At 39.3% G+C, this 15,854-nt stretch overlaps 1 long non-coding RNA gene across 1 annotated transcript; it reads right to left on the reverse strand.

The window, feature by feature from the left end:
• Positions 1-3,481: 3,481 nt before the first annotated feature.
• LOC117341601 lies at positions 3,482-6,572 on the reverse strand. Its single transcript, XR_004535672.1, has 2 exons — positions 6,266-6,572; positions 3,482-4,262 (listed from the first exon to the last, which is right to left on the reverse strand). It is a non-coding gene; the product is annotated as an uncharacterized LOC117341601 (long non-coding RNA).
• Positions 6,573-15,854: the final 9,282 nt, after the last annotated feature.

Below are 15,854 nucleotides of genomic sequence, written 5' to 3' on the forward strand. Positions count from 1 at the left end.
TTCGCGAGTGTAGCGATAGAAGCATAATGTTTTAAATTAGAAAACGTATGTCTTAATATAGACCGGAAAAACCATAGATATTAATAAACATGCTGATTGCTCATAAGATACGGAAATGGGGGATAGTCATAACATGCTTTTGTTAAAAATGTGTTCATTATCATTGGCTAGTTTATAGCAGTATTCAGTGATTGGCATTTCATAAGGTTAAAGGTTAATATCAGATAAAATATAACGACAATTTTCCGTCAATGTCTTCCATATTTCTATTGTACTACTTTCTGGAACTAATATGTTTGGTTTGAGCGCCGAGGTAACGATTTACGTCTCTAAACAGCTATCGCCGTATGGAAAGTTTTTTTTTTTTTTTAACAAAAGACCAGAACACGCAAGGGTACATTTAACAAAAAATATTTTACGGGTTTAACGTCGCCGTAAAATCTGTACATATATGTATCAAACATTAAGAAATAATGAAATGCAAGTTTAATGATATTTTTTTGGTATATAAATATCAAATCTCAGTGTCCGATATTATATATATGAAAAAACACGTTGATATGTAAAGCATACGTGCTTTCATTATATAAGCGTCTGAAGGTATATTTAAGCACCCATGCCTTACAGATCAACGTGTGTTTAATATCATTATATATATATATATATATATAGATAATAGATAATAAATTGTTTTTATCCTTACGGACGAATTATAACGGAGAGTTGGTTATTTTATTTTACTTATATAATATATATATATGTAGCTTAGAAACACAAATGACGAAGGAAGACAACTTTTTGACTCGTGCCCCGAACTCACGATCTACGGCACCCAATCGCCTAGCCAGAAATATCCGCAGCCTATACCGCTGCGCCACATCGGCGTTCTTAAAAAAAGAACGTTTCAATGGCACAGTGATGGTCGGCCCGATACCCCGACATGATCATTGTGGAAGTCGTCTATAAGATGATATATGAATACCTGGATCGCAATGTATTTACATACATGGATACGAACCTAGTTTCTCCACTGTCACATAAAATAAGGATATCCGTTAAGCTTTCTCCGATTTCGCAAAATAAGATTAAATCATAGGTAGATTTCGCTATATACATTTTTTTTTGTACTTCATCTATTTATTTTAAAACAAATCAAATGCAAGATATATCATCTTACACTTATTATAGTTGGTGGCCCAGATGAAAGGGCACATGGGTCTTATTGTGGGAGGATACAGGTTAATCCGTAGAAATTAACATCCAAAGATAGGCTTGAGATTTTAATGTCAAAGATTTGATTATGTGATATATAGAAATAGTAAATAAATAGTAAGCGGTGCCTGCACGAACCTTGCGACGTGGTGGATGAGTCCAGAAATAGGCTAAAGATGCATCGCCTATGAAGGATGTACAATGTAGTTCTAACAAAATGGAGATTTGAAGCTCACAGATTCGAAAGGAAATCGTTATGTCCAAATTAAAAGAAACATGGCGATCTCAATAGAATCAAGTGTGAAGAAAGGGCCAAAAAATGTAAAATCTGTTGATTTGTCGAATTTCTTGTCGAAATACAAAATATGCCAGCAATCTATGTAAAACAAGGGACATAACTCTAACGGCCTACCGCATCGCCATCGTTTGATCTAGAATTAGACCCACTTGCACGGGTTATGACATAGCTAAAACAAATACTTCTTGGGTGGCTGATTCAAAGGGGTTTCTGTATTGTTCTAAATTCTAAAGTGATAATAGATTGGTGGAAATTTGGACAATTTTAGCATCAATTTTCAAGCATTGGCAGAAACATACGATCTATTAGATTGAAGGGAGAAAGACTTTTGCTTCTCTCCCCTAGTCGAGACGTACCAGAGACTATAAAAAGGTAGCTTCTACTCTTGCTAAACCCCTCAGGATTTTGAGTGGGACGACTGGTTCGCTCGTTGTCAGTAAAATGTGACGGCATCACACGGGGAAACGTCATCTCACACGGGGGAAACCTCACCTCACACGGGGAAACCTCATCTGACCCGGGGAAACCTGACCCCAAACGGGGGAAACGTCATCTCACACGGGGGAAACTTCAACTCATCCGGGGGAAACCTCATCTCACACGGGGGAAACCTGACCCCATACGGGGGAAACGTCATCTCACACGGGGGAAACCTCACGACAAACGGGGGTAACCTCACCTCACAAGGGGGAAACCTCATCTCACAAGGGGGAAACCTCACCTCACACGGGGGAAACCTCACCTCATCCGGGGGAAACCTCCCCTCACACGGGGAACTTCAACTCACACGAGGGAAACCTCACATCACACGGGGAAACCTCCTCTCACACGGGGGAAACTTCACCTCAAACGGGGGAAATCTCACCTCACATGGGGGAAACCTCACCTCACACGGGTGAAACTCACCTCACCCTGGGGAACCTCACCTCCAACGAGGAAACCTCACCTCACAAGGAGGAAACCTCATCTCACACGGGGGAAACCTCACCTCAACCGAGGGAAACCTCACCTCATCTGGGGGAAAGCTCACCTCATACGGAGGAAACCTCATCTCACACGGGGGAAACCTCACCTCAACCGAGGGAAACCTCACCTCATCTGGAGGAAAGCTCACTTCATACGGGGGAAACCTTATCTCACACGGGGGAAACCTCACCTCACCCAGGGGAAACCTCACCTCTCACGGGGAAACCTCACCTCACCCGGGGGAAACCTCCCCTCATACGGGGGAAACCTCACCTTACACGGGGGAAACCTCACCTCAAACGGAGGAAACCTCACCTCATACGGGGGAAACCTCACCTCACCCGGGGGAAACCTCCCCTCATACGGGGGAAACCTCACCTTACACGGGGGAAACTTCAAATAAACGTCAAAGAAAGAAATTTAAAAAATGAAGAAAATGGATGGCTGAGGGACACTTTTGCCCAAAATTTGGTAGTGATATATGAGAAAAAGACTTTCATTATGTTTGTATGTAGGATAGGGATATTCCACCCTCGGGATCACAAAATATGGTAAAACCCTCGGCAAGCCTCGGGTTTCACCACATTTTGTGACCCTTCGGGTGGAATATCCCTATCCTACATATACACAAATGAAAGAGTCTTATAATAGTTATACTTTCAAGCTGGAAGCGGAAATGGTAAATACTTAATTTTAATTGATATATTCAAGCTTGAAGCGGAAATGTGTAACATTTTATTAACGTTATACGTACATTACGTATACATATTTCCAATTCAACGATTCAAATGTCGCGTTTCTGTCGAAAGATGTTTTTAATGATACAGATTTTGTGTGAATATTAGATTAGACAGAGCTATTTGACGATACGGATATACTAGTATACTGATTCTTTTTCTAAGTAACAATTGTGTGATGTTTTTATAGGGATGTCTCAAATAGGTTGAAAATTATGATTTGATTTAAAATATTTTTGATGTTTGTAAATGAAAAGAAAAAGGCAAATTTAAATGAAGTCTTCATAACTTTTTATTTTGTTGAGCAAAAGAAGCAATGACGCCGACGACGACGACGATAGAGAGGATGATTTGATTGGTCATGTATAGATACAAGGCAGCTTTGAGAGTCCATCAACATAAAGTCTCACTGGCCACATAACAGTTTTAACAGTCCGCCAAAACATTAAGTTATACAGGACTACGCGACAAATCAACACCATCAGATCACAGGACCACACCACAGTCTTAACAGTTCAACATCATAACTTCATACGGGCCACACTGCAGTCTTTTCAGTTCATCAACATCATAAACACATGGTAGTCCGGTCATCTACACAGTAATTTTCATAAACTGACCTTAGTGACATTTAGGTATGATTCGTTCCATGAGATACAGTCAATGAATGTAGAATTGATCAACAATCCTTGTCGACATTTTGTGTGAAAATCTAAAGTTGCATGAACCATCCATGTATTGCCCGGACGGCTCCAAAACTTTTCTGTGTGATCTTTGACAATTGTATTGTCTTCAGATTTCATCACTTGTATGTGAACGACCCCATTATCTATATGGCTATTTACTTCTCTGCAGTTTTCTTCATTATAAACTATGTATAGCGTGAAGTTGTAAAAACCGCTTTCTTGGCATACCATAGCTGGTGAGTGACGATATGTGAACATTCCCAATTCAGAATTGATTAAATCAAATCTTAGATAGTTTTGGCCGTATTTGTCCTTCATGGCATACAACTGCACTGTTCGGTTTTGTAGATTTGTACTTGTTGTCTGCAAGATAAGAATATTGAAATCACAATTTAAGGATGAAGCATTGCATTAAGCAAGAACATGCACATTTTCTAGAAACAAAATAATGATATGTCTTGGAATACATTTTTTTACTGAATACTTATGTATCGGAAAAGAATAGTTGACAGGATACAGAATATGGTGCAAAATTGTATATCAACAGGATACGGAATAGAATAGGTCACAGGATACGGAATAGAATAGGTCACAGGATACGGAATATGATAGGTCACAGGATACGGAATAGAATAGGTCACAGGATACGGAATAGAATAGGTCACAGGATACGGAATATGATAGGTCACAGGATACGAATATGATAGGTCACAGGATACGAATATGATAGGTGATAGGATACGGAATATAATAGGTCACAGGATACGGAATATGATAGGTCACAGGATACGAATATGATAGGTCACAGGATACGAATATGATAGGTGATAGGATACGGAATATAAAAGATCACAGGATACGGAATATAAAAGGTCACATGATACAGAATATGATACTGTAGGTCACAGGATACGAAATAGAATAGGTCACATGATAGGAATAGAATAGGTCACATGATACGGAATATGATAGGTCATAGGATACGGAATAGAATAGGTCACATGATACGGAATGGGATAGGTAACAGAGTACGAAATGAGATAGGTAACATGATACGGAATATAATAGGTCACAGTATACGGAATAGGATATATCACGGCATACGAAATACAATAGGTTTGTTTGTTAATCTCCCCGTGAACAGCTGGAGACATTTTGAGGCGGGGTACCATTATCGTAGTTGGTGACTACCTCTTTAAACAACATAAATTGTATGCCATATATATCAATAAGGGTAAAGTGTAAAATATTAGATTAAAGTGATTGAGACACGGTAAAAGGTGGGATATTTTAAACATTTTTCGACCCTCTGTCCACTTTTAAATCTTGATAGCATGCAAAGTAAATAATAAATCGATGGTTCTGCTTCAGCATATAATTGGATACAAAACGGAGTTTTGTAGAAATGAGAATAATCATTTGTGTATCAGGTCACGAATTTCTCCCGCAATGGCGGAACCCTTATACCAACCGTTTGTAACAAAATGAATGCATTATTTTTTTTTTTCATAAATTTTGAAACAGACTATAAATTTCTCTAAATGCTCGTATGTGTCAGTAATTCACATGCGCTAAAACGTCGTTATCGCGTAATCTGATAAACGAAGACGCTGCTGGATGCGAAGAATCATTTATCACGTTGATCAAGTTTATTCTATCGCCCTCCTGACTTCGAGATAAGTACGTTCGTCTAATAAATAATTTCTAGATAATTTCTCGAATATTTATCGGTTAATTAAATGATCGATATAAGAATGATTGATTCGCGTATTGATTGATTGGTTTGCTTTTATTATATTCTTGCTCTGTTTTTTGCTTTACACAGAAATGTAGGATGCGCCTAATGTTGATTTGCGATACATCTTGTTGTCTACTATGCCGTATATTATATCGTAAGTTTTAACACATCACTACTCTTGTAGGAAATGTCCTTTACTCATCTCCACGGGGAAAATCTATAACCCTGCAGTTTATACTTATGAATTTATATGTGACATTTGGAAAAGGAGGACATTATCCTGTCGAAACGTCTGCGGAAGTTCAGCATGATAACAAATTGTTTACCACATAACCGCTATCGCTTGCTAGGTAAATGTGTCACACGGTAGCGTGTATTCAGACACGGAAACTCCAGTTTAAAACACACATGCAACCAGATAACATTGCTATCGGCGGGTAATATAGTGCTGAGTGTTAATCTATTAAGATATTTTAACATGCTTATCAATTAATAAAGTTAATGCTTAATAATTCATCATATAATATTAATCAACAAACAGGATATAGTTCCTGTATCGACTTAAATGATACTCATGTGTACTACAGACAGGCAAATAAATAATTCTTACTTAATACGAAATACTTACTGTAGGAGTATTCGGTCTGGTTTTGTTCTCGGTGGCAAAAGAATATTGATGTATTAAGATGGCGAACAATACTAGTAGGATTGCTGAGGCAGAAATCAGTGTCAATGCAAAAATAATGTTCTTTCTCTCCATCTTTAAGTTACGTAGATAGGATCTGTCCCGTTCAAGCGCCATCAAAATAATGACTTTGTGTTAAGAAATTTCAAAAACACATCTTGATCCTTCGAATGTTTTCATATATCTGGCGTGGACCGAGGAATCATAATGCCTATAAGTTAGCGTGGAAATACCACACTTTAAATATATGTTCTCCGATGCCTTATATAGGCTTCAAAATTCCGTTCAGTTCTGTGACCTTGACGCCCATCACACTTCATCTACTAGTGAAATGTTATACTTGCGCATTACGAAATCTTCGTTTGGGGATTTTCATTTGTTAGGAAAAAATATATGTATTATCACGGACTAGTTTACAACGGCATTTAGTGTATAGACACTTTGTTAGACAATTCAAATCGTATGAAGTGTTGGATATATTTATATACCGTTTGAATTATAATACATTTCGGTCATTGTCTTCCATGTTTTACTACTTTTTTTAATTAAGAGCTTTGACAGATACTTCTAACAGGTAACATAGTGCGATATCTATGCCCTCAAATGATAAGATAATTCAGGTGTCGATTTTTGTTTTATGGGTTTTATTTCCTCGTCAAATCTAGGGCAATACATTTAAGGGTGTCTCGGGTTTGTTTAGTTTGTTGGATTTATCGCCCCGTGGACCTTTTGTTTGGTTTGTTTTTGTTTAACGTCCTATTAACAGCCAGGTCATTTAAGGACGTGCCAGGTTTTGGAGGTGGAGGAAAGCCGGAGTACCCGGAGAAAAACCACCGGCCTTCAGTCAGAACTTAGCAACTGCCCCACGTAGGTTTCGAACTCGCAACCCAGAGGTGGAGGGCTAGTGATAAAGTGTCGGGACACCTAAACACTCGGCCACCGCGGGCCCTAATGCCCCGTGAACAGCGGTGGTAAATTTTAGACGGCGTTTCATTGTAGTAGTTGGTGACTACCTCACTAAACAACGTGCAGGGCCCCCGTCGTATGCTATCCAGAGCAATCAGTGTAAAGTGTCTTGCCCAAGAACGCTACCACGACAGCAAAATAAAAGTTCTTGAAAGTTCCATTTTCTCCATGGTTTATTAAAATTCTAAGTACAGACGTGTACATTGTGTATGTATCCATTCCTTACATTATACTCATAGAAAGACAGTTACACTTGTCCTTATGTTCTCTCTTTTGTCATCATAGTGCTTTAAAAGTTTCTTTTATTGTTCATTCATACTGTGTTCTTATTCAGTGTATTAGTTCAATGTTTCAGTTACCGGTACTCTGTTCCACAGGCGCTTGCATAGAAAATATGACTTTCAATTTGTTTTGATATGACAGTGGTATGTGTAATCTGTTAAGCTGACCAATTACACATACCACTGTCATATAAAAAAAACAAGAGGCCCAATGGGTCTGTATCGCTCACCTGGCTCTACAGCAACTTTGAAGTTGATTGAGGTCATTTCTACAGATGCTATGCTGATTACCTCTTTATTCAAATATCATAGTAAGCTAGGTTTATTCATATTAATAAATTTTCTAGTCCTTCATTCCAGCATTCTATTGGCCTAATATCAGGTCTCGGAGGCTCTTGGCTATCGCATAATTATTGTTTACAGATTTAAGCCGATTTCACACCTGTGACCTTGAATGTAGGTCAAGGCCATTTATTTGAACGAAATTGGTAGCCCTTCACCCCAGCATGCTGAAAGCCTAATATCAAGTCCATGGGCCTCTTGGTTATTAAGGAGAAGTCAATTGAAGATTATAGCCTATTTGAAAAATGTGACCTTTAGTGACCTTGAATGAAAGTCATTTATTTCAACAAACTTTGTAACCCTTTACCCTAGCATGCTACAGACCATGCTACCAAGTCCCTGGGCCTCCTGGTTATTGAGAAGAAGTCGTTTGAAGATAAGAGCCTATTTGACCCATGTGACCTTGAATGAAGGTCAAAGTCATTTATTTGAACAAACTTTGTAGCCCTTCACCCCAGCTAGCTACAGGCCCAATATCAAGTCCCTGGGCCTCTTGGTTATTGAGAAGAAGTCGCTTGATGATTATAACCTTTTTGACCCATGTGACCTTGAATGAAGGTCAAGGTAATGTATTTGAACAAACTTTGTAGCCCTTCACCCCAGCATGCTACAGGCCCAATATCAAGTCCCTGGGCCTCTTGGTTATTGAGAAGAAGTCGTTTGAATGAAAAAGTTGACGTCGGACGGACGGACGGACGACGGACGCCGCACCACGGCATAAGCTCACTTGCCTTTCGGGCAGGTGAGCTAAAAATTGAAAGTCATATTTTCTATGCAAGCGCCTGTGATCTGATCAATCGTACCGAGACCATGTTTCAGTGTTGGTCATATCAACTTTTACCACATTCACATAGCTATCGACATAATTGACCAGACTCCACACTAAAAATTCAACTTTAGAATAAATGCATTAAGCGTTTTTATCTTGTTATTTCTCAGATAATATATATAATTTAATTTTAAAGTCATTTTGTAACACCCGTTTCTCAGATATCCGAGAAAAACTCGGGAGACACAAACAAATGAGAAGCAAAAAAAAGACAAAAACAAAAGCAACATGTCCCTCTTTAATTGGTCCTAACTAGTGATATTATTAAATTCAGAAAAGATAATCGTCGTATTGTAGGCATGAAGGTACGAATAATATCCCTAGATCGTTTTCGTATGCAGTGGATAATGGCAGGTGACAGTATTGTTGTTTTCGTAATTTTCCCCTGATGTGAGTTCATCCGTAAAGCCATCTCCGACTCCGCGAAATAAGATCTACGGGTTCGCTACCTACTATCAACTTTATTTGAAAATAATTGCAAGACAAGTTATATCAACTTACATTTATCATTATCCTTAACCCGGATAAGTGCGTGCTGCGGTTTAATGTGGGAGGAAACCGGAATAGCCAGAGAAAACCCATGTAGTAGGGTAGGTTGACCTGTAACATCCGATCAGGGGATCGAGCCATGATCGCTCAGGTGAAACACTACTGTATTTCTACTGTACCAACCGTCAACTCCGACATCAAGTAAATGTATATCGATTGTTAAGGGGACATTCCTTCGTTCGGACATCAGAAACATGCACACTTTCTATTGATGAATCACATGTCCGAACGATGATTATGTGAGTGTTGTGCCTACATGTAATGAAACTAACACCGAAATGTACAGAAAAAAGGTGTATCGTATGCAAATATCGTATGTATTTGCGGTAATTTGTGATACTTCGGGTCGAATTAAGAATTTTCAGTACTTAATACTCGAGGAATTTTGGTTCCTCTTGATAGTAAAACTGCCTTATACATGTAAAGATTATCACTTTTACTACTTTAAAAAATGCCTATATTCCAGTATGTACGTATGTACGTACACATAGATTATTATGTACGTGATGTACATCTACATAGTTCGCAATATTAATCAAAGTACTGGTGTTACTGTAGCACTAAAACTCTTGTGTAATTTCATCACATGACACTGTTTTGCAAGTCTTCTTCTTTTTTCTTTTTCTTTTTTTTTTGAATTGTATCACATGGAGGATTTCCCTTATGTCTGAGCAAGTCAATATTCAGTTCTCCTATTGGTTCATTACTGTACTTTGACAGATACCATATTTGGATATGACGTATGCGTTTTAGTTATACAGTTGTAACATTGAATATGGTTGATGTTAACTTGTTCCAGCAAACTGTGTTGAGTTCCATAACAAGAACGCACCAGTCAATTGTAACTAATTTATAGCCTTTGGATTTTGTGAAGCAGTTTCAAGGTAAGAAATGAATGTAAGACGGACGCTGCAATATTGTGAAGCGTTTAACCACGGTCATTGTATTGGGATTGTAAAAGTGATAATACTCTTCCGTCTCCCAACTATAAGATTAACTGAATCTGAAAGAATGAAGAACTTTGTCAAGCTCTAATAAGTTTGAAGGAAACCCGCCATATTCTGATTCAGTTATTACATGGAAAGATTAGATGGAAAATGTGGCAATCGAACATGGCAGAGCTGTTAAGGCTTTTCAACTTGTTACCAAGTTTGATTGAAATCTCTCCGAATAGTTAATTTCGAGAAAACTGACAATAATGTAACCGGTTGATCTTGTTACGCAATGTGTACGTTTGCGCATGCGTAGTATGTCGATTAACGTTTGTGTTGCAGGCTCTCCGTGTGATGTGTCGTCCCAAATAAATACTGAACCAAACAAAATCACCTTTGTCATGATGGACAACAAAAGTTACAAAATGGCGCCCATGTAGGGACCCTTAAAGAGCAAAATTAAGATCCAGGGTGAAGTGATAAGCTCACAAGCCACGAAGCTCGCCGACCACATTCAGAAACAAAAGCAGATACGAACCTTTACGCTTAATCAGAAAGCAAATATAGACAGGACGTGGACAACCGGGTATGTGCTTGGGAGAGTAACGAAAATGCTGCCGATGATATAAACATTGTCTGTGTACCCTGAGGACCAGATGAATCAAAGGCGAAATTTCTTGCTGATAGTGTTAAATTTTTAATGTTATTGACGGCTATACTGTTATACCTCACTATATAATATTCACGGAATCAGACACTTTCCATAGTTTGAACTGTTGAACCAAGTTATTATAGATTAATTCCAACTGATAAATTACCAGTATAATTTCCATATGTTATTGAATATTCAATGTTTACAATTATCATCTGAGTAGATCCTAGTCGAACTCAACTCCTAGCTGATGTTGTGCTATTTAATTTGCTGTGTATTTTGTGTGTTACTGTGTATATAATCTGTTTTTGTCGTTTAGGCCTAGTAGGTTTACCAGGGAACATCACGGCTGCACGTCATCCTGGTCACTACTCATCATAATCATCATCACAATCATCATCATAATCATCATCACAATCATCATCATAATCACTATTATAATTATCATCATAATCATCACCATAATCACCATCATAATCACCATCATAATCATTATCATAATAACAATAATAATTATCACAATCATCATCATAATCATCACCATAATCATCATCATAATCACAATCATAAGTATCATCATAATCACCAGAATCATCATCATCATAATCATCATCATAATCACAATCATAATTATCACAATTAATCATCATCATAATCACCATCATAAACACCATTATAAGAATTAACCACAAGCATGAAACCTTGCCGGTATGCACACTCTCCCATTACCATGCACTGACCCCTTCTCCATTGTAAGGTAAGAAACATATGTATTTATCTGGTGTAAATGTGTGCAAGTGGTTTATGCTCATCTTAAAATTTGTATGTGATAATGTGTACCAGACTCACTTGGTTATCTGACCTCTATAATATTTAATATGTTTGTCATTTCAAATTGTTAAATAGTAATATTGGTGATTAATTTTGTTGCCATGAGTACTGCAATAAGAAGATGTAAATGAGTTTCAGCAAACTACAAAAGTTTGTGGAAAAAACTTTCTCCGATCTGCCGTCCTGTTTGCTATTTATCATTTATTGATAGACTGGGTGAGAGAAGGAGTGTAACTTGTTTGTGTTATTGTTATGAGGTAATTCATGTGTCAGTTGTGTGACGTGTGAGAGTCCCCCTGTGTGGGGACATTGTTTATATTTTGAAGGCTGACCCAAGGCCCCAACCATGGAAGCATTCCATTGTATACATGTTCTAGGGGATTAAAACGATTTAAAAAAAAAAAGAAAGATTTTATTTGATTGTTCTTTGTGATTGTATATTCAGTTAACATTGTACAGTAGCGCGTATCCCCACCTCAGTAGCCACTGAATTTGTTTTATTGTATAATCTAAAAACTGCCTGTATATGAACCTTACCTCTTTGTTTGTGCTTTTCCTTGGTGTTAAAAGATCAAATAATGGCTGAAGCCACTGAAGTGTCCGGGTTTGACCCCGCCGTTAAGGTTAAGGGTCAGATAAAGGTGAAGGATGGTAACATTATCGATGAGGCTGAACTCAATGCTCTACATGCTTTGAGGAAGTATCATATTGAGCCAATGGCTACCTCACAAGGTCATCCGACGATAAGGGTACGCCGATCCCTCAAACTAGACGCAGAACCAGTTCAAGGGAAAAAACTCTGATGATGGAGTTTGTGTTCCACCATACACTGTTTTGCCTCAGCTTCCACAGTTTTCATAGTACACGATACTTTGGTACAACCACAACTAATAAAACTGGCATTTTAGTACAGCATTCATCGTCACGTAAACAGCTGATGTAACTAATGGCATTCATCGTCACGTAAACAGCTGATGTAACTAATGCTTATAATACACTCTTTTTTATATAAACATCAAAAGCTGATGTCACTGACAAAGTACGTGTTACTTTGTTTTATCTACAACTAATACAACTGGCATTATAACACATTTTTCATATAAACATCAACAGCTGATGTCACTGACAAAGTACGTGTTACTTTGTTTTGTCTACAACTAATACAACTGGCATTATAATACAGGTTTCATTATTACATCAACAGCTCATCAGTTATTGATGTAATGATGAAACCTGTATTGTAATGCCAGACTGGCCCCCTGTCTCTAGAATATAGATAAATAAATGAAATTGAGTTTGATGAATTTGGTCCCTAGGAGTTGTCAGATTCTAGAGTTTCAAATTAGGGACAATTAATCTAGCATTAGAATTTAGCTTGAAAATTCTTAGGGTCTGGTGGACAGTCTACGGCCCCTGGTATAAATGCAGAAGCACACTTAGTTAGGTCACTTGACTAAACAAATACTGTTGACATTTTATTCCTGTTTAAGCTATACCGATCCCGTTTTTTGTATTATGTACCTATACAGATGGTTGAATAATGCAAATCAATTTACATCATCAGCCAGGTCCTTCAGTCTTTCACGATGGTGGGTCGACAATGGCGATCAACTCACTGCCCGTCAATGGATGGCTTCCAGTCCCTTTCCTCCCGTCTGTTCCACAACCAGCATGATGCGCGCTCGGCAGCCTCTGCTAGTCTGCATACTGCCGTCCTGCGTGCCTTCTCAACCACACACACAGCCTGTCATGTCTTCCAGACTGAGCGTGCTGGGAATCCTCTGCATCCGACCTCCACAAGAAATAGCAGAGTTCGCCATACTTGTCCCGTTTCCTTTTATAAGCCAGGTCCGCACTGCTCCACCCAGGGAACAGTCAGATTGATGACTATAATCTGCCTGGATTCGGTAGACCATATCACCACATCCGGACGTAGCGTTGTCTGTATGATGTCCGGAAATACCAATTTCTTCCCCAGATCTACTCTCATCTCCAATGTTTCTGCCCCTTCCAGGATGCATGTGTTGCTTGATGCTGCCTTGTCTCCTTCTCCCCTTCTTTTCGAGCCGGATGGAGGATGGATTGTGCTTGCGAAATGGAGGTGGTCTCTTCTTTTTCATTTCCATCTCATAAACATCTGCTAATTCCCGAAGCACCTGGTCATGACTCCACTGGTATCGTCCTACAAGCTAAAAGGATATGACCTATGGTCCCACGTCCAGCTGACACTTTGGCTCGTCAACTAGTCCCCACCGATGTATGTTTGCTGGCGATGGTAGTGTCTTATACTGCCCGCAGCAGGAACTGGATCCTGAATGGTTCACATCGCCACAAGTCTGTCCATGAGAGTTTTCGTTCTGTCAGCCGCCATCTTGTCCATGCTCCTTGAGAGCCCATTTCCACTGCTCTAGCTTTCAGGGTCTCTTCTTCTCTGCAGATTTCCCTCTGTACCAAAGATATTTTCCCCATATCAACTACACCTTCCAACGTCTGGAAATGGGTTGTCCCGAAGCCTTGCCTTCCCGAGCAGGTTGCTTCGACGATGTCCCGGTGCTTGATAGCTCCTTCTGCCTGCTCCACAGACTGGCCTGCTGATCATTTCCTTCCTGTCCTAGTCTGGATTCCTGCGAGGCTTATGTTCTCGGCCTTTGAATCTCGCAGCGCCACCACTAACCTGGCCTTTGTTACCTTAAACTCCTCCACCAGCGATGACAGTTGGCTTAGCATTCTTGTATGCTCCACACAACCTGAGAAGCCTGGGATCCCTCCTTTCTGTACCGATGTATCCATTGGTCGTCATGTTCGATGTCATCCTTTTTGCTAATACCGCAAATAAAATCTTGCCTTCTACGCTGATCAAGGAAATTGTTCTGAACTGCCCGATGTCTTTTGAGTCCCTTTCCTTTGGATTAAAGCATCCCTCTGCCTTTTGCCAACATGGTGGTATCTTTCCCTTCTTCCATACCATGTCTCCTCAGCATCCGCGGGCACTTCTTGTACAATTTATATGGAATTCCACTTGGGCCAGGAGCTGATCCAGTTCTTGCCTTCTTAACAACATCTTGGATCTCCTCCATGTTGGTTACATGAAGTCAAGTGGAAACTCTGGATGCTCCTCTGCTCCTATCCGTGGACAGTCCCCAAGTGGAATGTCCTTATCTCCATCGCTGTGCGCTTCATTTAGGTGTTGCTCAATATCTGTTATCGAACTATTCAAACGGCCTGATCTTTCTCCTCCCAGCATTGTCTTTTTAAACAAAGGACTCTCTCTTCCTTGCTCTGTCCTCACTGGCCTTCTTTACCTGGTTATCGTCTCGCAGATGATGCAATCCTATCCTCTAAACTTTACTTGCTTTCTTATCCTGTCATTTAACAGCTTTCAGTTCTCGTCTGAGTCGTTGTATGGTATCATGTCTTCTGTTTGGGATACTTCTGTTCATAGAATTCCTCTGCTTTCCCTCAACTCCAAATCTTTCCTTGCAGAACGTTTAAATGATCGTTCCCATTGCCTCAATCTTTTTGTCTAAACTTCCCATTAGAGCCGACCCTAGGATGCTATCTAAGTCAGCATCTAAGCTTCTTCGAGATTTCTTGTAATTGATCTTTTGCCACTTTATCCTACACCTTCGTGCTGGTTGTGTTGGATGAGCTTAAACACCTTGGCTGTGGTTTGTATCACTCGAGTGGGGTGTCCTTTCTTGTTAGGTGGATGAACGGCGTCCTCTCACGATAACTTCACATTGGGCTTCCAACCCGTAGTGCCCGGATACCAGTCTGTTCCTGGAGTTCTCGTCTGTCTATCCAGTGTCACCAATCGGCAATCGTTCTTGGTTGTCATTCAATCTTTCCTGGAAGTCAATGGTACCCAGAAGAAAATATGTAACTATACAATTGATGGAATACTGTAAATCCAAATACGTGTACTAGTAACAGAATGTAGATTATTGTAGAATTGTGTTGGTGGGACAGCTATACCTACCCCTGTCTGAAAGATTAGTAAACTATAGATACATTTGGGTGTCATTTGGATGGGTAACTATACCGGCCCCGTCCTAAAGGAAAAAGAGATTATAGGTAGGCCAGTCTGTTGTATTATGGATCGGGTAGCCATATTGATCTCTGTTCTAAATGTAGAAAATACATTTAAGAT

Source organism: Pecten maximus, chromosome 14 (assembly GCF_902652985.1).
Source record: "Pecten maximus chromosome 14, xPecMax1.1, whole genome shotgun sequence".
Taxonomy (NCBI): domain Eukaryota; kingdom Metazoa; phylum Mollusca; class Bivalvia; order Pectinida; family Pectinidae; genus Pecten; species Pecten maximus.